Source organism: Rana temporaria, chromosome 12 (assembly GCF_905171775.1).
Source record: "Rana temporaria chromosome 12, aRanTem1.1, whole genome shotgun sequence".
NCBI lineage: Eukaryota > Metazoa > Chordata > Amphibia > Anura > Ranidae > Rana > Rana temporaria.
The window spans coordinates 68,766,550-68,788,306 of NC_053500.1; positions in this window are offsets into that span (position 1 = coordinate 68,766,550).

Here is a 21,757-nt window from a genome sequence, read left to right on the forward strand (position 1 = left end):
CACTAAGTGAACACTAAATCCTACAGCGCCACCTGTGGTTAACTCCCAAACTGCAACTGTCATTTTCACAATAAAGAATGCAATTTAAATGCATTTTTTGCTGTGAAAATGACAATGGTCCCAAAAATGTGTCAAAATTGTCCGAAGTGTCCGCCATAATGTCGCAGTCATGAAAAAAATCGCTGATCGCCGCCATTAGTAGTAAAAAAAAAAAAAATGCAATAAAACTATCCCCTATTTTGTAAATGCTATAAATTTTGCGCAAACCAACCGATAAACGCTTATTGCGATTTGTTTTACCAAAAATAGGTAGAAGAATACGTATCGGCCTAAACTGAGGAAAAAAACAAATTTTATATATGTTTTTGGGGGATATTTATTATAGCAAAAAGTAAAAAATATTGATTTTTTTTCAAAATTGTCGCTTTTTTTTTGTTTATAGCGCAAAAAATAAAAACCGCAAAGGTGATCAAATACCACCAAAAGAAAGCTCTGTTTGTTGGGAAAAAAGGACGCCAATTTTGTTTGGGAGCCACGTCGCACGACCACGCAATTGTCTGTTAAAGCGACGCAGTGCCGAATTGTAAAAACCCCTTGGGTCAGGTAGCAGCATATTGGTCCGGTCCTTAAGTGGTTAAAGTGGTTGTAAACCCACTTTTTTCACTTTTGCTTACAGGTAAGCCTATAATAAGGTTTACCTGTAGGTATAAAGAATATCTCCTAAACCTGTACGGTTTAGGAGATATTCCCCTCGCGATGCGCCGCTGATTGCAGCGGCGCATGCGCAGGGGGGATCCTCGCCTGAATGGCCGGCCCCGCCGACCCATGCCGGAAAGGAAATCTCAGGTAAGTTACCTACCTCGCTCCGAGGTAAGTATTTCATAATGAGCTAATATGCGGTGCATATTAGCTCATTATGGCTTTTTCCTTGCAGGTGTAGAAAAAAAAAATGTATGCGGGTTTACAACCGCTTTAAGTATGGACGTCAGGCCAACGTCAAATTTTCCGTCGATGACGTCGTTTGCGTAAGTCGTTCGCAAATTAGGCTGTACGTAAGTTACGTTCACGTCGAAAGCATTAACTATTTGCGGCGTAATTTGGAGCATGCGCACTGGGATATACGTTCACGGACGGAGCATGCGCCGTTAGTCAAAAACGTCATTTACGTGGGGTCAGCCTTCATTACCATACAACACGCCCACTGCATGGATAATTTGAATTCCGCGGGCTTACGCCGGACCACATACGCTACGCCGCCTTAACTTAGGGCGCAGGTTCGCTACGCCCGCACAAATTTACGCCAGGCTTTTTGAATCCGGCCCCATATCTTTTGCGCAAACCAATCAATATACGCTTATTGCAATTTTTTTTTTTTTTTTACAAAAAATATGTAGAAGAATACACATTGGCTTAAACTGAGAAAAAAAAATACCTTTTTAAAAAAAAAAAAGATATTTATAAATCAATTTTGTTTGGGAGCCACGTCGCACGAGCGCAAAATTGTCAGTTAACCACTTAACAACCGCTGAACGTCAAATGACGTCCTCGACTTTGTGCGGTGATATCTGAATGATGCCTGCAGCTACAGGCATCATTCAGATATCACCGTCTTCAGCCGGCGATTCTGTGCACAATAAGAAGGCAGCGGGAGAGGACGTCCCCCTCCCGCCGCCATCCGGTGCTTCTCCGGGCTCTCTCGTGCCATCGGGGGCCCAGAGAGCGAATCGGCCGGCGCTGGCTGGAAAAGCATAGAGATGATTGTCATCTCTATGACCGTTGGAGGCCCGGGCACCACGGAAGTAAACAAAGCCGCAATCGGTGAATGTTTTTTCACGATCTCATGCTTGTAAGCCTGGAGGAGAGATGTGGGGTCTTACTGACCCCACATCTCTCCAGAAAGAGAACCTGTCACACTGTTTCCTATTACAAGGGATGTTTACATTCCTTGTAATAGGAATAAAAGTGATAAAAAAAAATAAAAGTATAAAAATTAAAAAATTAAGTAAAATAAATTTTATTTTATTTTTTTTAAACGCCCCTACCTAGAACACGCATGCAGCGAACACGCATCCCACCCACATATGTAAACGCCGTTCAAACCCCACATGTGAGGTATCGTGCGTTAGAGCGTGTGCAACAATTCTAGCACTAGACCTCCTCTGTAACTCGAAAATAGTAACCTGTAAAAAAAATTAAATCGTCGCCTATGGAGATTTTTAAGTACCAAAGTTTGGCGCCATTCCATGAGTGTGCACAATTTTAAAGCGTGACATGTTAGGTATCTATTTACTTGGCGTAACATCACCTTTCACATTATACAAAAAAATTGGGCTAACTTTACTGTTTTCTTATTTTTTAATTCATGAAACAGTTTTTTTCCCCAAAAAATGCGTTTGAAAAATTATTGCGCAAATACTGTGCGAGAAAAAAAGTTGCAATGACCACCATTTTATTCCTTAGGGTGTCTTCTAAAAAAAAATATATATATATATATATATATATATATATATATATATATATATATATATATATATATATATAATGTTTGGGGGTTCTGATTCATTTTCTAGCAAAAAATTTTGATTTTTACATGAAGGAGAGAAGTGCCAAAATAGGCCCGGTTGTCAAGTGGTTAAAGCGACGCAGTGCCGGCTTAATTGGTAAATGCATTCTTTGCATTAAGATAAAAAACCTTCAGCGTGCAGCAGCCCTCCTCAGACCCCCTAAACCGTACCTGAGCCCATCTCTTTGCAACAACGATGCAGGAGTGTCTTGGCTGCCCAGGAGTCAGTGAGCCAATGAGATGATAGAGGGGCGAGTCGGGGAGGGGCTCTGTGCCTGAATAGACACAGGAAACTGCAGATTGGCTCAGGTGCCCTCATAGCAAGCTGCTTGCTGCAGGACAACTCTAAAGGAGTGAGGCGCCAGGAGAGCCATAGAGGGACACGAGACGAAAAGAATCCGGGTTGCTCTGTGCAAAACCACTGTATAGAGCAGATACATATGGCATGTTTGTTGTTTTTAACAAAAAACAACCAAGGACTTTAGTATCACTTTAAGATTTCCCTATCTGAAGACACAGGTGGTCATGACTTTGGTGGGTCATTGGAAATGCTGGCAATGGAAAATAAAGCTGTAAGCCAGGGACATTGGAAATGAAAGCTGTAAGGCCTGGATCTTGAAGGCTCCAAAGTGTCTTGGGTGGGACGGAGCTTTCAATCCTGTGTCCAGGTCTTAATAGAGACCTATATAAAACACAAATAGGTGTGCATATCCCCTTTTAAATACAATCATAAAGTGAAACTAAGCCAAAAAAAGTATACATAAAGTCCAACATTAATATATATGTAGCAAACCCCCGAGGGAGCTGCTTTTGTTTGTTCAGTCCGTTACTCTGCCTTCCAGCCCCAATGAACTGTCCCAGCCCCTCTGGCACACCTAGCAATGTGATTAATGGAATAACTCAGCAGGAATACACAACACAGTTCTTCTTGTAGTTTACTTGAAGAAAAGTAAAGTTCAGGTTAACATTAGTCAGCCAGGACCTGTGTAAGTACCCAGGACTTGGTTGAAACAGTTTAAAGAAAACAGTCAGGAACACTATGCAAACAACGAAAGCAATAGGTAACAATATGTACAGATTAAATAGACTCCCCAATAACTTTTGGTGTGTGTGGGATGCTGTGGCTAAAGGGGAACCACAGGCCGGCCTACGATACCTCTAGTACACACCCAGTGAAATGATATCAATACCCGTGGTGTGCCCCCTTTAAGAGCAACCGCGGTAATGTCCTGGAGGCAAAGCTTTGTGTTTTATTATCTTCACCGGCAATGTAGGTGCTCTGTGGAGTGTGGACAATATTTGGATGTGGTTTTCTAAGAAAAGCATTTAAGGTTCCTGGGCAAAGCCCCCTCACCAAATCCTGTACACAGTCAGCAGTCCTCCCCTGAGCGATCGATTGATCTTAGATGCATGTGTGTCACAGTTTCATTCAGTACTTGAGCTGTTGCAGGGTGTCCTTCTTTAGCATGGACAATCTGTTCCTCTGGGCTGGAGCTGCATGAACAATCTGTTCCTCTGAGCTGGAGTTGCAGGCTGTGTGTCCCTTGGTAGGCCGCAATTCCACACACACACATAGAGTGCAGATGCTCTTCTGATGGGGTGCAGGCAAAAAGAGGCTCTGGCCTAGTTCCTCTGGCTTTTTATCTCCTCTCCCACAGTCCTTTGCTGCTGTCTCATGATTGGCTCAGGCTCTTCCAATAGGGAATTTACAGACAACCTTCAATAGGGAGTTTTCAAACAAGCAGTTCTGAGTGTCTGTGTGTGAAGAGAGAAGGGGGGGGGTGAAAAACCCCACGCTGCTGCAGCAGACAACTGTTCCCTAAGGCCCCTTTCACACGGGCGGACCGTATGTCCGCTTTTTCATCCATCCGTGTGCAGATGAAAAAGGGACATACATTGGTCCCTATGAGATCGCGGGTGTCAGCTGATGAACATCCGCTGACACCCGATCGCGCCCGCTTCCGCATTCCTCCGATTCTGCTGACGGAGGAAAACCCTATTTTTCTATCCGTCTGCGGATCAGATGAACACGGACAGACGGTCCGTGTTCATCCGATCCCCCCATAGGGGAGAGCGGAGAAAAGAGTGTGCGGGGACCTCCCTGTCATCCGCCGGCTCAGCAGGGATCAACGGAGCAATCTCCGCTGAGCACTGATCCGCCCTGTGTGAAAGGGGCCTAATAGATTAGATCAGTCTGGGGAAGTACCTGCTACATATATAACAAGCAATTAATATAAATCATAAATGCATATGTGCCTAAAAAGTCCCAAAGTATCAAGGAGTCCACCAGTGAATCAAGGTGCTTTGAGTGCTATTTCAACAAATGAAAGTGCCTCCAGTGCTGCCGTTTTTTTGTATAATTCTGAAGGTGTCGGTAGCCAGCTCCAGTAGGGTAGCAACCAAGGGTATATCTCTTATTAAAGTTGAGGTCCACCCTAGAAAGAAAAAATAGCCAAAAAGGGAAAATAAAAATAAAAATTATACTTACCAGAAAAGGCTGTTACTAGGCAGATCGTCCTAATCTGCCTCTTCCTTGTCCACTTCCACTAGGGGGTGAGGAAGGGGTTAAGTGTGTCCTAGGGAGTGATTCTAACTGTGTGGGGGCTGGGCTACCTGTGACATGACAGTGATCACTGCTCCGATGACAGGGAGCAGTCAATCAGTGCCCTGTCACTAGGCAGAACGGGGAAATGCCTTGTTTACAAAGGCATCTCTTTGTGACACGATCACGGGACACAGGCGGACATCAAGTCCGCAGGTCCCGTGGTCACAGTCGCAGAGTAGGCAGTGGGCGTGTACCTGTACGCCAATTTGCACAGCCGTGCCATTGTATATCGGCGTGCGCTGGACGGCAAGCGGTTAAACAGGAACATGGGCAGGGGTTAAAAAATAAAATAGGTGTATACTCAATAAGTGATTAAATCAGTGGGAAGCTCTTGAAAATGGAGGGTTTAAGGTTAGATTTAGTAAATAAAGTATATGGTAAAGTATGCATGGGGAGTGTTTAGAGAACTCCCAAAACTGGATATAGTTCATTAAACATTAAACCATCTCATATTTCTCTTGCTCCTTTATTCTGTACAGGTAAAAAGTACCTAGAAATACAAGCAGTATGCTGTCCCCCGATAGCACATTCTAACATTACCTAACACAAAAATACCTGTATGCTATAAAGGACAGAGCTTGAAGAAAAGCGTGTCACATTTCAGGTGTGCGTAGGGCAGCGTGGTATCTAAATACGGCCCTGGTCAATTTCTTTTATCTTCTCCTGACGGCTTACTGAAGGCAATTATCGTAGCGTACTATGTATAGACTTTGTTTCCCCTCAACTTTTTTAAAAGTGACCTTTCACTCTTCTTTAAACTTCCTGGAGAACAAAATTAAGATTTAAAAAAAATATATATTTCTAAAGATCTTTTTATAACGCTGTGAAACTTACAGGAACATACAGAAGAATGTCACCTAACCAGTCCTATACAGTATTTCATTGACATGGGGTTAACATATCTACATGGGGTTGTAAACAAAATCATTTTTTTTTTTTGTTCACTTTTCAATGATACAAGTGGAAATTTCCAGACTAAATATGTACATTAGCCAACAATTTAAACACAGGTACAATTATAAATAGTACATTTTGCTTGTGTTATTGAAAACAGGTATGTGCATTACAGTAAGAACCGGTTCACACACAGGCCGCACGACTTTGGGGGCGATTTGGCAAGGCGATCTCAAGACGACTTGAGAGGCAACTTGCAAAATGACTTCTGTATTGAAGTCAATGCAAGTCGTCCCGAGTCGCCCCCAAAGTCGTACAGGAACCTTTTTCTTGCGTCGCTCCTATTAGAACGATTTCATTGAATAGAGCGTACCGCGACATGTCAGGCGGCTGAGTCGCCTGACAGGTTGCCCCTGTGTGAACCGGCTCTGAGGTCCTAATATACTGTAGCCTGGGAATATTCTGATGGTTACATTCACTATATGTTGTTCACATACCACTCAGGGTAAAATACGAGACACATAGATGTGCGTAATATAAAGCGGGATATAAAACAGAGTGAGTAAGCATCTACTGCAGCCTTTCTCCACCTTTTTACCCAAGAGGAACCCTTGAAATATTTTCTGGTCTCAGGGACCCCCTGCTAAGATTAGTCGATCGGGGACTAATCGCCATTAGAAAAATGGCCCTTACAGTACATTGCTGATCAGTGGAAAGAATGCCCCCTTCAGTGGTGGTCAGCATGTTAGCCTTTTTAGACAGCTAAAAAGGTCAATGGTGTCATGCTACTGGTGGCAATGGTTCTGGAACTATGGAATTTCCATCAGATGGGAGGTCAATGAGCCACAGCTCAAGGAACTCCAAGAAACAACTAGGGTTCCGCGGGAACCTGGTTGAGAATGGCTGGTCTACTGTCGACCGTGATTATATATTTGCTCATAATTCTGAATTGAATGAGTCATATGCAATGCTGGTAGTTGGTGTAACTGGTTGGATCATAGTAGCTTAGGGCTAAGAGTGACTTAGACCAGATTGGTCCTAGGGGTGAGTATTGCAAAACTGGAATGTAGTCCACTCTCATGCCGCGTACACACGATCGGACATTCCGACATCAAAACCGTGGATTTTTCTTCCGACGGATTTGTGTTGTGTTGCATACACACAATCACACAAATGTTGTCAGAAATTCCAAACGTCAAGAAAACGGTGACGTACAACACTAAGACGAGCCGAGAAAAATTAAGTTCAATGATTCCAAGCATGCGTCAAATTGATTCCGAGCATGCGTAGGATTTTTGTGCGTCGGAATTGGCTACAGAAGATCGGAATTTCCGACAAGAACTTTTGTTGTCGGAAAAATTGAGAACCAGCTCTCAAACATTTGTTGTCGGATTTTCCGACAACAAGCTCCCATCGAACACTTGTTGTCGGAAATTCCGACCGTGTGTACGCAGCATTAGACTGAGATTATGGGGCAGTGCTACTTCTCCTCCAAAGGTGCCTACAACTATTCCATTGGAACTGGCCTGTTACCGTCAGCTAGGGCACATAACCAATGTTATGTTACGTACTGTACATAACCGGCCCATCCTAGCCAGACTTCTCAAGGCTCATTTTGAATTGGCAAAAGTGACAATTGAATGAAAGCTTTCCAATATTCCTATTCGAGAGGATTCAATTATTAGATCAACTCTTCTCAAACAGTAGTGGCCATAGATGGCTTGAAATTTGGTCAGTCCCTGCTGCACTGGCTGAATTTTGATTCATCTATGGTCAGTTTAAGGGTACATTTTCACAAAAAGCTGCTATTGTTTTCCTTAGAGAAAATCTGGATCTGGAGATTTCTAAAGATGGCCCTAGATGAGCAGAATATTAAAGGAAATTTTGAGAGAACTGAACGATCATTGGATTTTCTAATGGTTAGTGTGTGCAATTCGATTATCAATATCCAAATCTTTATGGGAAAAAAAACAGTCATGTAAGAACATTTTGTTCAAAGAATGATTTTCTAAGCATGAGTAGTTAAATCGAATAGAACAAGAAAACCTGTTAAACATAATGTACATGAGCCAGATTTTCTATGATTATCTAACCGTTTATCACCATATTACCAGTTCTCCTCTCCTCCTCTATAGACATTACCATATAAATGTGGGCTAGTTAACATATACAGTGCCTTGCGAAAGTATTCGGCCCCCTTAAACTTTGCAACCTTTTGCCACATTTCAGGCTTCAAACATAAAGATATAAAACTGTAATTTTCTTTGAAGAATCAACAAGTAGGACAAAATCATGAAGTGGATTTATTGGATATTTCAAACTTTTTTAACAAATGAAAAACTGAAAGATTGGGCGTGCAAAATTATTCAGCCCCCTTAAGTTAATACTTTGTAGTGCCACCTTTTGCTGCGATTACAGCTGTAAGTCGCTTGGGGTATGTCTCTATCAGTTTTGCACATCGAGACTGAAATTTTTGCCCATTCCTCCTTGCAAAACAGCTCGAGCTCAGTGAGGTTGGATGGAGAGCGTTTGTGAACAGCAGTTTTCAGTTCTTTTCACAGATTCTCTATTGGATTCAGGTCTGGACTTGGCCATTCTAACACCTGGGTATGTTTATTTGTGAACCATTCCATTGTAGATTTTGGTTTATGTTTTGGATCATTGTCTTGTTGGAAGACAAATCTCCATCCCAGTTTCAGATCTTTTGCAGACTCCATCAGGTTTTCTTCCAGAATGGTCCTGTATTTGGCTCCATCCATCTTCCCATCAATTTTAAAGGATCACTAAAGGATTTTTTTTTTTTTTAGCTAAATAGCTTCCTTTACCTTACTGCAGTACTGGTTTCATGTCCTTATTGCTTGTTTTTGCTTTGATGTTGCTGTAAAACTGCTCTGATCTCCACACTTCCTGGTTGTCTGTTTCCTTATAACCATCATACTGGGAGCTTTCCACGATGGTCTAAGCTGTCATTACTGTGTGTCTAAAACTTAACAGAACCAATCAGATTCATTTTAAAAACAAAACACTGCCCTGGATTTGTTTGTTTTTGTTCTGTGGGTCTCTTTACTTCACATAAACATGAAACCAGTTTAAAAACGAAAGTGAAACTGTAGGCACATTATATGATTGAATTTAATCTATTTTTAATCATTTTTAAAAGGAATCAGTTCACTTTTATGTCTCTATACCCTGTAAACAGTCATTTCAGCAAAAAAAAAAAAAATTCCTTTAGTGACCCTTTAACCATCTTGCCTGTCCCTGCTGAAGAAAAGCAGGCCCAAACCATGATGCTGCCACCACCATGTTTGACAGTGGGGATGGTGTGTTCAGGGTGATGAGCTGTGTTGCTTTTACGCCAAACATAAAGTTTTGCATTGTTGCCAAAAAGTTCGATTTTGGTTTCATCTGACCAGAGCATCTTCTTCCACATATTTGGTGTGTCTCCCAGGTGGCTTGTGGCAAACTTTAAACGTCACTTTTTATGGATATCTTTAAGAAATGGCTTTTTTCTTGCCACTCTTCCATAAAGGCCAGATTTGTGCAGTATACAGGGACTGATTGTTGTCCTATGGACAGAGTTTCCCACCTCAGCTGTAGATTTCTGCAGTTCATCCAGAGCAGTGGTCTCCAAACTGCGGCCCGAGGGCCGGATGTGGCCCTTTGCTTGCCTTTACCTGGCCCTTGGAGCACTATCCCTCCCAATGATATGAGACACTATTCTGCCATCTGACACCGACAATGGAGCACCATTTCTCCAACTGACACCACTAATGGGGCACTATTCCTCCCTATGATACCAACAATAGGGCACTATTCCTCCCCCTAATACCAGGTGTTTACTCCCACTGATGCCAGGAAAATTTTAACTCCCGCTGGCCAAAGTCCGGCCCTCCAAGAGTCTGAAGGACAATAAACCGGCCCTTTGTTTAGAATGTTTGGAGACCCCTGATCCAGAGTGATCATGGGCCTCTTGGCTGCATCTCTGATCAGTCTTCTCCTTGTATGAGCTGAAAGTTTAGAGGGACGGCCAGGTCTTAGTAGATTTGCAGTGGTCTGATACTCCTTCCATTTCAATATTATCGCTTGCACCGTGCTCCTTGGGATGTTTAAAGCTTGGGAAATCTTTTTGTATCCAAATCCGGCTTTAAACTTCTCCACAACAGTATCTCGGACCTGCCTGGTCTGTTACTTGTTCTTCATGATGCTCTCTGTTCTTCAAACGGACCTCTGAGACTATCACAGTGCAGGTGTATTTATACAGAGACTTGATTACACACAGGTGGATTCTATTTATCATCATTAGTCATTTAGGTCAACATTGGATCATTCAGAGATCCTCACTGAACTTCTGGAGAGAGTTTGCTGCACTGAAAGTAACGGGGCTGAATAATTTTGCACGCCCAATTTTTCAGTTTTTTATTTGTTAAAAAAGTTTGAAATATCCAATAAATTTCGTTCCACTTTATGATTGTGTCCCACTTGTTGATTCTTAAAAAAAAAATACAGTTTTATATCTTTATGTTTGAAGCCTGAAATGTGGCAAAAGGTGGCAAAGTTCAAGGGGGCCGAATACTTTCGCAAGGCACTGTGTGTTTGTCCTAATAGAGGAAGTAGGGGAGAACATCTTGCAGGACCATTCATTTACACAAAAATTTGAAAGTGTCTACAGGTTCAGATCTAAGGTCTGTGGAAATCCACATATGCAATATGGTGTGCTGCTTTGGGCTTTACAGTACAGTGTATTGGGGTGCCTTTCACAAGGATTGGCAATAAAATGTACACAGAGCAGGTGTTTTAACATGCATTGTGGTAGCGTGTTAATAATACATGCTTTTCAGAATGCTTTGCCACAATACACAAGTGTAAAGGGGCTCCAAAGCTTTCCAAAAAGCCCAATCTGCCACGAACCATAAACCCAGAGAACCAATTCAGTCTACCATCTTCAGATAAAAAGTCATACTTCAAATAATTTTTGGAACCATTTGGGTTTCGTTCTCTGCACTAAAGTGGAAGAAAACATTTCTGACAATAGGAAAACGAGCCACAGGTTTCAAAGCGTGCCCAATTAGATGTCTTAAAATAAAGATCGGATGATTGGGGGCATGCAAAGGAGTGTAATTTACAAAATATGCATATTCTCTAGAAATTTATTACCATGCTCCAGGTCAGCCTAAACCTTTTTACCCCAGTGGAACCCCTAAAATAATTTTCAGGTCTTGGGTAACCCTTACTATAACCAATTAGTCGTGGTCATTAGGGAAAAGGTCAATACACTGGTGGTCAGTAGGAAGAATGCAACCACTACAGTGATGGTCAGAATACCACCCTTAACCACTTGCCTACTGTGCACCTACACCCCCTTCCTGCCCAGACGAGATTTTAGCTTCCGGCACTGCGTAGCTTTAACTGACAATTGCGCGGTCATGCGACGTGGCTCCCAAACAAAATTGATGTCCTTTTTTTCCCCACAAATAGAGCTTTCTTTTGGTGGTATTTGATCGCCTGTGCCGTTTTTATTTTTTGGGCTATAAACAAAAAAAGAGCGTCAATTTTGAAAAAAAGCACAATATTTTTAACTTTTTGCTATAATAAATATCCCGTTTTTTTAAAAGATATATATTTTTTTCTCAGTTTAGGCCGATACGTATTCTTCTCTACATATTTGTGGTAAAAAAAAAAAATCGCAATAACCTGGTTTGCGCAAAAGTTATATTGCCTACAAAATAGGGGACATAATGATTTTTTTTTTTTTTACTAGTAATGGCGGGGATCTGCGTTTTTTTTTTCGGGACTGCGATATTATAGCGGACACATCGGACACTTTTGACACATTTTTGGGATCATTCACATTTATACAGTGAACAGTGCTATAAATATGCATTGATTACTGTATAAATGTGACTGGCAGGGAAGGGGTTAACCACTAGGGGGCGGGGAAGGGGTTAAATGTGTATCCTGGGTGTGTTCTAACTGTGGGGGGAGGGGGTGACTGGGGGAGGTCACCAATCTGTGTCCCTATGTACAAGAGATACAGATCGGTCTCCTCTCTCCCTGACAGGACGTGGAGCTCTGTGTTTACACACGGAGCTCCACGTCCCTGCACAGTTACTGGGCAATCGCGGGTGCCTGGCGGCCATCGCGGCTGCCGGGCACGGGCACTGTGTTCCCAGTGATGTGACGGGTGCGCGCGTGCGCCCTAGAGGCTTTAAAAGACAGGACGTCATATGACGTACTGTCGGAACAATAGAGCATTCCGCCCGCCATCATTTAAGTGGTTAAAGGGGTTGTAAAGGTTTGTTTTTTATGTTCTAAATAGGTTCCTTTAACCACTTCCAGACCTTAGGTGTTTTTCAGATTTGGTGTTTGCAAGACTAAGGCCCCGTACACACGAGAGGATCCATCCGCTGGAATTGATCCGCGGACCGGCTCCAGCGGATAGATCCCCTGGTGTGTACAATCCAGCGGATCTGTTTCCGCGGAAAAAAAAAACGGCTACTGTCATTTTTTACATTTTTGACACTTTTTTTGGTGAAATGGTAGAGGTACAATGTACCCCATTACCATTTCACACGGGGGGGGCGGGATCTGGGGATCCCCTTTGTTAAAGGGGTCTTCCAGATTCTGATAAGCCCCCTGCCCGCAGACCCCCACAACCACCGGCCAGGGTTGTGGGGATGAGGCCCTTGTCCCCATCAACATGGGGATATTCTCCCCATGTTGAGGGCATGTGGCCTGGTACGGTTCAGGAGAGGGGGGCCGCACTCTGTCCCCCCCTCTTTTCTGCGGCCGGCCAGGTTAACGTGCTCGGATAAGGGTCTGGTGTGGATTTTTGGGGGAACTTCACACCATTTTTTTTTCAATTTGGGGTGGAGTTCCCCTAAAATCCACACCAGGCCTGAAGGGCCTGGACCGGATATTTGGGGGGAACCCCCACATCATTTTTTTTTTTTTTTACGGCGGGGTTCCCCTTAATATCCATACCAGACCTGAAGGGCCTGGTAATTGAATTTGGGGGGACCCCCACACATTTTTTTTGTTTAATGAGCAATGACTGTATTCTTTATAGCCATGATTACATGATTACTTTTAAATTACTTTTTTTTTTCACTTCAGAAATGACATCTTGTATGGGGACAGTTCTAAGCACGGGAAACATGCACTACTTCGCAGGCATGTTATACCCCCCTCCCCCCTTTATGAAATTTAAAGGAATATTTCACTTTTATTATTTCACTTTAACCACTTCCATACCGTGTCTATTCTGGCACTTCTCTCCTTCATGTAAAAATTATATTTAGTTCCTGGGAAATTACTCAGGACCCCCAAACATTATATATATTTTTTTAGCAGACACCCTAGGCAATAAAGTGGCGGTCATTTTTTATTTTATTTCCAACGGTATTTGCGCAATAATTTTTCAAACGCCTTTTTTTGTTAAAGATGATGTTACACCGAGTAAATAGATACCTAACTTGTCACGCTTTAATATTGCGCACACTCATGGAATGGCGCCAAACTTCGGGACTTAACAATCTCCATAGGCGACGATTGAATTTTTTTTACAGGTTACCAGTTCAGAGTGACAAAGTGACAAAGGAGGTCTAGTGCTAAAATTATTTCTCTCGCTCTAACGCACGCGTCAATACCTCACATGTGTGGTTTGAACGGTGTTTACATATGTGGGCGGGACTTACATGCGTGTTCGCTTCTGAGTGCGAGCTACTAGGGACAGGGGCGTTTTAATTTTTTGGGGTTCGTTATTTTTATTTTTTTTACGTAATATTTTTCTTTTCACACTTTTTTGTCCCATTTTTTTTTTGGGATCACTTTTATTCCTATTACAAGGATTATAAACATGCCTTGTAATAGGACTAGTGTGTGGCAGGTCCTCTTTATGGAAAGAGGCAGGGTCAATAAGACCCCACATCTGTCCTCCAGGCTGGAAAGCATGAGATGGGAAAAAAAAACACTGATCTCATCCTTTCAGCCGCGATCATGTTCGTTCAGCACAGTGGTGTAGTGGATAGTACTTTCACCTAGCAGCAAAAAGGGTCGCTGGTTCGAATCCCGCCCATGACACCATGTGACTGGAGTTTGCATATTGTCCTTGTGCTTGCGTGGGTTTCCTCCCACAATCTAAAAACTAGGGATGAGCTTCGAGTTCGAGTCGAACTCATGTTCGACTCGAACATCGCCTGTTCGGCGAACAACGAACAATTAGGGGTGTTCGCGGCAAATTCGAAAAGCCGCGGAACACCCTGTTAATGTCTATGGGAGAAATCTAAAGTGTTAATTTTAAAGGCTAATATGCAATTTATTGTCCTAAAAAGTGTTTGGGGGACCTGGGTCCTGTCCCAGGAAACATGTATCAATGCAAAAAAAAGTTTTAAAAACGGCCGTTTTTTCAGGAGCAGTGAATTTAATAATGCTAAAAGTGAAACAATAAAAGTGTAATATTACTTTAAATTTCGTACCTAGGGGGGGTGTAAAGTCAGCATGTGAAAAAGCGCATGTTTCCCGTACATAGAACTGTCCCTGCACAAAGTGTCATTTCTGAAAGAAAAAAGGCGTTTAAAACCGGCTTTGCGGCTCTAATGAATTGTCGGCTCTGGCAATTCAGAGATGATTCATTCATATAAAAAAAAAAAAAAAAAAAAAAAAGCTGGGGGTCCCCCAAATTCCATTAACAGGCCCTTCAGGTCTGATATGGATATTAAGGGGAACCCCGCCGTCAAATTTAAAAAAAAAAATGACGTGGGGTGCTCCCCAAATATCCATACCAGACCCTTCAGGTCTGGTGTGGATTTTAAGGGGAACTCCACCCCAAATTTAAAAAAAAATGGCGTGGAGTTCCCCCAAAAATGGTTGTGGGGGTCTGCGAGCGGGGGGCTTATCAGAATCTGGAAGACCCCTTTAACAAAGGGGACCCCCAGATCCTGCCCCCCCTATGTGAATTGGTAATGGGGTACACTGTACCTCTACCATTTCACGAAGGAAGTGTAAATAGTTAAAAAAACACACAGACACTGTAGAAAAAATCCTTTATTAATAATTTAAAAAAGTAGTTTCCCATTATGTAAATTGCTCTAGCATTTTGCTGTGTACACCCCAAATTATTAGGGATCTTGGACTTTGGGGTCCATTAACTAAAGGCAAATCCACTTTGCACTACAAGTGGACAAGCAAGGAAGGAAAAAAAAAAAAAAACTTTGCTTCTACAGGATTGGATGTTAAAACCATCAGTGCTTCCCCTCTGATTTTCAGCGACTACGCTTGTACTGCAGAGTGACGTTGCCTTTACTAAACCCCAAACTAACTAATCATTTGGGGTGTACACAGCAGAGCAATTTGCTTAATGGGGACACTAGTTAGATTGGCCGGTGTCCAAGAAAAGACATTGGTAGGGTTTTAACCTCACTTCCTGTTCAGCTGTGCGACAGAAAGTGAAGCCAATTTTAAGAAAAGGGACACAAAACCCAACCCAAAAAACACAAGCAGGGGTTCTAACACTCACTTAGCTTCCCTCAAACACCCACAATTAGAAAAGAATTGCCTCAGCACTACAAGCCTGTCCGCCAACACCCCCCCCCCCCCCCCCAACAGGCCATGTTTGCAGGTTTTCCTTCATCTTGCACATGTGCTTTAAAAGACAGTCTGGACAGCAATTTTTGATAAGATAAATCCACAAAACATGTCCTGTCGGGGGGTACTTGACTGAGGCTGAGAACCACTGCAGTAAAAAGGAAACAATACTTACCGCGCTGTACTTTTCCTTTGCTGGTGAATAAACATGACAGCAAACATTTCATGCATACACACCAGGAAAAGTGCTTCCAGACAAAAATCACAACTGATTGTTGTAACCAATCAGCCCTAATTCAGCTGCAGCAGTCAAAAACTGTAGCATGAAAAAGTAACAAAAAACAAACTTCAAAATTTGAAAGTAATTGTATTGGTCAACAAAACAAGGAAAGCAAAAAAAGAAATAAATAAAAATAAAGAAATATAAAAAATATAAATAAACAGGTTAATTTGAGACAGTAAACAGCATATGGTTTATGCTTTGGAAATAACACAATAGAGCCACAGACACAGGTTTGAAAAATTAGTCACAACGTCTTGAGAAATATTTTGCAAAATAATGCAGTACAAATATATCAAAGTGAGTGAACAGCGTAAAAAAAAAACATACATTGACAAAAATAAAACCTTGATCAAAAACATATCTTTTTGCAAAGACATTCTTGCCAGCCCCCACACACACAACCTGCCCTCTTTCAGGGCAGCTGACAAATGCTCTACATGCTTTATATAACATAGGCTTGTGTGTGTTAATGACGCAATTGAAAACACATGGACAAAGTTCAGTCTCTACATTGGGTTCGCTTGTAAGTGGGTACACCTGTTAACTATCTCCCTAAATTACTAACCCAAAAAACACAGCCTCTTCTGCCTGTCTCCTCCGCGGAGCCCAGGGCTTCTTTCCGCTTTCTTCTCTGTTGCCTCTTCTGCCTGTCTCCTCCACGGAGCCCAGGGCTTCTTTCCACTTTCTTCTCTGTTCCCTCTTCTGCCTGTCTCCTCCGGGGGGGGGGGGGGCAGGGCTTCTCCCTGCTTCTGTTCCATTCGATGTTGACACAATGAGCTCTGCCGCTTTTATGGCGTCTGAGCGGACTGCGTCGACTTATATAGGCATAGGGCTTGGTCACCGGGTGATGCCACCCTGCGACCCCAACCTTTGTGACATCACATTCCCATCATGCCCCGGGAATGTGATGTCACAAAGGTTGGGGTCGCAGGGTGGCATCACCCGGTGACCATGCCCTATGCCTATATAAGCCGACGCGGTCCGCTCAGACGCCATAACAGCGGCAGAGCCTGGATGCCCCCCCGAATCAAAAAGAGCTTAAAGGGGTGGGGAGCCCCGGCGGAAGGCAGCGGCGAAGCTCGGATGAATGGCGCCCCCCCGGCAGAAAACTACGACCCCCCAGCTGACTAATAAATTATTTTAAAAATCTGTGTGGTGTTTTTTTTTACTTTACATTTTCCCCCAAATGGGTAGGGGTACGATGTACCCTATACTCATTCACATAGGGTGGGGGGGCCGGCATCTGGGGGCCTCCTTATTGAAGGGGGCTCCCAGATTCCGATAAGCCCCCGCCCGCATACCCCAACAACCAACGGCAAGGGTTGTCGGGAAGAGGGCCCTTGTCCCTATCGACATGGGGACAAGAGTGCTTTGGGGTGGGGGGGGCAGTGCCGTCTCAACCCGCCGTCTCAACCCGCGCAAATACAGCTACGCCGCTTGGTATTTACCAAGATTTTCGTGGAAGGACGTAATTGCCGTGCACGCATGCGCAGTATGCAAATAAACCTCGCCGAGTGTTTAGGCGTACTTGCCGCGTGTTGCGATGTTTTCAGAAAAATCACTTTCACTTTCAATTCGGCCCGGGAAACTTGAACAAACGCACTACACTTTCCCACTTCACCTTACATCCCTCCCCTAATAAACTCCCGCCCAAACCCCTTCTATTTACATTTCTAAATGCCGTACGCCAGCTCTATAGAGGCGCACCATGCGCCCTCTCCTGGGCGCACTAGGCATTATAGTAAATAAAGAAATACACTGCGTATTTCTTTAGTAAATGTCAAAATGGCTGTTACTCCTGCCTTTGCTCCCTGATTCATGGCGCAAAGACTTGGTAAATCAGCCCCATAGTGTTTACAAACTCTGGTATATACAGTATATTTGAAAATTAATCAATCCTGATGTACTGATGGTCTATATCAATAATTGAGTTTGAATAAAAATACCCCCAAATTACCCCTTTGTGGAAACTAGAAAGCCAAAGGAATTTAGTAAGAAGCATAGTGGCAAGTTTTTTGAAGTTGTTATTTTTTGTCATAATTTTATGGAAAATTAAGAAGTATCACTAACCCTAGAGCCAAATTGTTTGTTGACTTGGTTACGAAAGAAATTCAAAAAAGAAGATTGGGAAAATTAAATCTAACGTTAACTGAACAACAGGCGTTTCCTTTTCTGAGGCACAGCGCTGGGGATTAGAGTGTGGGCAGACACAGAGGGGTAGTATTTTTGTTATTGGGTAGGGGGATTGTTAGTGCTGGCTTTGGGCAGTATGAAAGAGTGTAACAGACACTCCCAGCTTAGACAACTAACTGCAGCCAGAAACCTGCTGGGAAGCCATAGTCCAGTTTAAATAATGTGCCTGGGTTTCAAGCAGTCTGAAACCTGGACGCTTCATAAAAACCTGAACTGTCTGGGTGAATCCTGGACAGGTGGCAACCCTAGCTGCATTAAAAGATTAAAAAACTTGCAGCGTGACGAATGTGCCATCTCCTTTACAAACGCTAGTTTTACCAGACCGAGCACTTCCGTCTTGTACTTGATTCAGAGCATTGCATGGAATTTTGTGCGTTGGAATTACGAGAACCAGCTCTCAAATTTTTGTTGTTGGAAATTCCGACAGCAAATGTCGATGGAGCCTACACACGGTCGGAATTTCCAACAACAAGCACCTATCGAACATTTGTTGTCGGAAATTCCGAGCGTGTGTACGCGGCATTATAAGTATCTGGCATGTTGCTAGAAGTTTCTTGAACTGTGGCTGAATGACCTTGAATTTGATTGTATCTGTATGGTTTCAGGACCAAGACCACCTGGCAAAGCCAGCAGCAAGACACCAATGAACTGTATCTGTGTTTAACCACTTGCTGCCCTTTAACAGTAAATGTACTGCTGCAGAGCAACAGAGTGGCAAGTGGCTAAACACAGATACAGTTCATTGGTGTCTTGCTGCTGGCTTTGCCAGTAGGGTTGCCCCTTTTTCTTTAAGCCAAACCCGAACACTTAGTGGCACAGGGCACATTTTTTTTCGTAGTACACACTATAGGATTATAAAAGACCTGAGATACCAAAAGTGGTAATGCAGCTTGCTACGGTGAACAGTGGTTGTGGTAAAACTGCTCTTGCTGACATCATCCACCTCCCTCTCTCCTCCTCCCCCTCCCCCTCCCTCTATCTCCCCTCCCTCCCTCTCCCCCTCTCTCTTCCCCTCCCGCCCCCTCTCTTCACTCCCCTCCTACCCCCTCTCTCACTCCCTCTCTCTCTCCCTCCCTCTCGCCCTCTCTCCCTCACTCTCTTTCCCTCTCTCTCTGTCTCACTCTCCCTCACTCTTTCCCTCTTTCTCTCCCCTCCTCTCTCTCTACCTCTCCCAGACAGCAACAGATTTTTGTGTAACTATCTTAGTTACTTAGGGGGACACAGCCCAGTATGAATAATGTGTTCGGGATTCAGGCAGACTGAAACCCGGACACATGATTCCAAACCCGGACTGTCCGGGTGAATCCTGGACAGGTGGCAACCCTATTTGATAGGTGGTCTTAGTCCCGAAACCATGCAGGCACCATCAAATTCAAGGTCATCCAGCTACAGTTTTTTTGGTCCTCTCTACCTTTTATCTTGTTTCGCCCATTGGTATAGTATCTTTGAGCCATATCCTCTTTGTCAATCAGCATGATCCTGAAGAAGCCGAATAAGCAAAACATGTTGCTCCAGCACCACCTTTTTTACATTGTTTATTTGACTTAGCTGATGTGGTTTGGATTACTCCAACACTACAATTATTGATGTGACATACATTGATATGGCTTGGGCCCCTTTCACACGTGCAGACAGTATGTCCGTATTTCATCCATTAGTTTTCAGAAGAAATACAGACATACATGTATCCCTATGGGATAGCGGGTGTCAGCGGATGAACATCCGATCTCATCGGTGTCTGCTATGCTCCGATTCTGCAGACGGAGGAAAATCATATTTATCCATCCATTTGTGATCAGGTGAACACAGACAGACGGTCTGTGTTCATCCGATCCCCCCATAGGGGAGAGCGGAGATCTGACAGGGCGGTCCCTGCCAGTGTGCAGAGACCGCCCTGTCATCTGCCGGCTAAACGGGGATCAACGGAGTGATCCCGCTGAGCAAGCGGATGAGATCCTCACGGGGTCCGTACATGTGAAAGGGCCCTTAACATGCATTTTTAATGCTTGTAATAAAGTGTTTGTAATTCTATCAGTTTTGGGTCCTATTTGGCACAATTATTATATTATTATACACGATTTATATAACGTCATATATAAACAGTTTACTCAGCGCTTTACAAAGTAAAGGGGGAGACAACACAACTACAGGACAGTTCAATACAGAAGGTACAGGAGGGCCCTGCTCATAGAGCTTACATTCTAAAGGGATGGGGGGGGGGGTGGTACAAAAGGTATTAGGTGCAGAGAATGATTTGATGGGGGTGGCTCTGGGACAGTTGTTAGGTGGGTGGGGGAATGGGCTTCCCTGAATAAGTGAGTTTTCAGGATCGACTAAAGGTTGACAGGGTAGGGGCTGATCGGACATACAGGCAGGGAGTTCCAGAGGATGGAGAGGGTAACAAGGGAGCTAGAGAGCAGGAGGTCCTGGAGGAGCGTAGGGGACGATTTTTGGCGATATCTGCAGATGAGGTTGGTGATGTAGATGGGGGCGATGTTGTGGATGGCCTTGTATGTTATGGTTAGCATTTTGAATTTTATACGGTGGGCTAGGGAAGCCAGTGAAGAGATTGCAGAGAGGAGCAGCAGTTACAGATCGGTTAATTAATTAACAATTAAAGTCCCATTTCTGCTATTCCTTTATTTTTTTCTTGACATATATAGGACTGGGGCCTCCATATTTTAGTTCATCCATGTTTATTGGGCTGCTGTCATTCCTGAACTGTCCTGTAGGTCAGTCTGCGCTCCAGGGGTGCCGATTCCACCCTGGGGGACAGTTGGCGCTAGAGGGGTTCTGGCAGAGCCACTTTCTCCCCAGCAGCCAATTAGAGAATTTTCCCTCGCGGGGCATTGCTGGGGGAGAGTATATCTGTGGCGGATGCCATTTTCCTTTGGTTCTTCGCGGTTCCAGGTGTGGCATCCACCTTAGGTGTGTGCATCCAACGGACCCCGGCGATATGGCCTACCAGGCCGGGGGTCGCATGCTACGCGGAGCTCCATGTTTCTGAAAGGGGGCCCCAGTGACTTACTGGGTCCCCAGCTTTATTGAAGAGATCGGAAAGTAATGTGCTGTGGCGGTGGGGGATCGGCTCAAGGAAAACCCAAAGGCAGGTTATCTGAGGGGCCTGAACGAACCATCGGGGATCTGGTGACCGGGACATTGACAGGTACATTTCGACTGTCACCCGATGACCCTAACTTAACCTACTGGGAGGATTCGCTCAATCCATTTAGCTCATTCAAGTACTAGGCCTGTGGCAGAGGTCCCTAGAGCCAGGTCTGTGGCAGAGGCCTGTTCCTCCCAGCAACCATAAAGTGGCGCTCCGGCTGCCAGGCTCGTGGCAGGAGTCTGTCCGGAGGCACTTCACCCACTCTGGCTAGAGTGGCGACGAGACCAGTGTACTTCGGATAGCCCAATCTCCCCCCTAACCAACAGCCCCTTTAAATACATTAACTTAACCCATTACTAAGATTAAAGAGAGACACAAAATTGTTGGAGTAAAAAATGGCCACGACAGCCAATTTTTATTTTAACCACATAAATAATTTTAAATAAAATAAAATAATTAATCACACCAAACTTTTTCCTTAACAATTTTATAAACAACTTTATAAACAACTTTAATAACCCAGCTTCT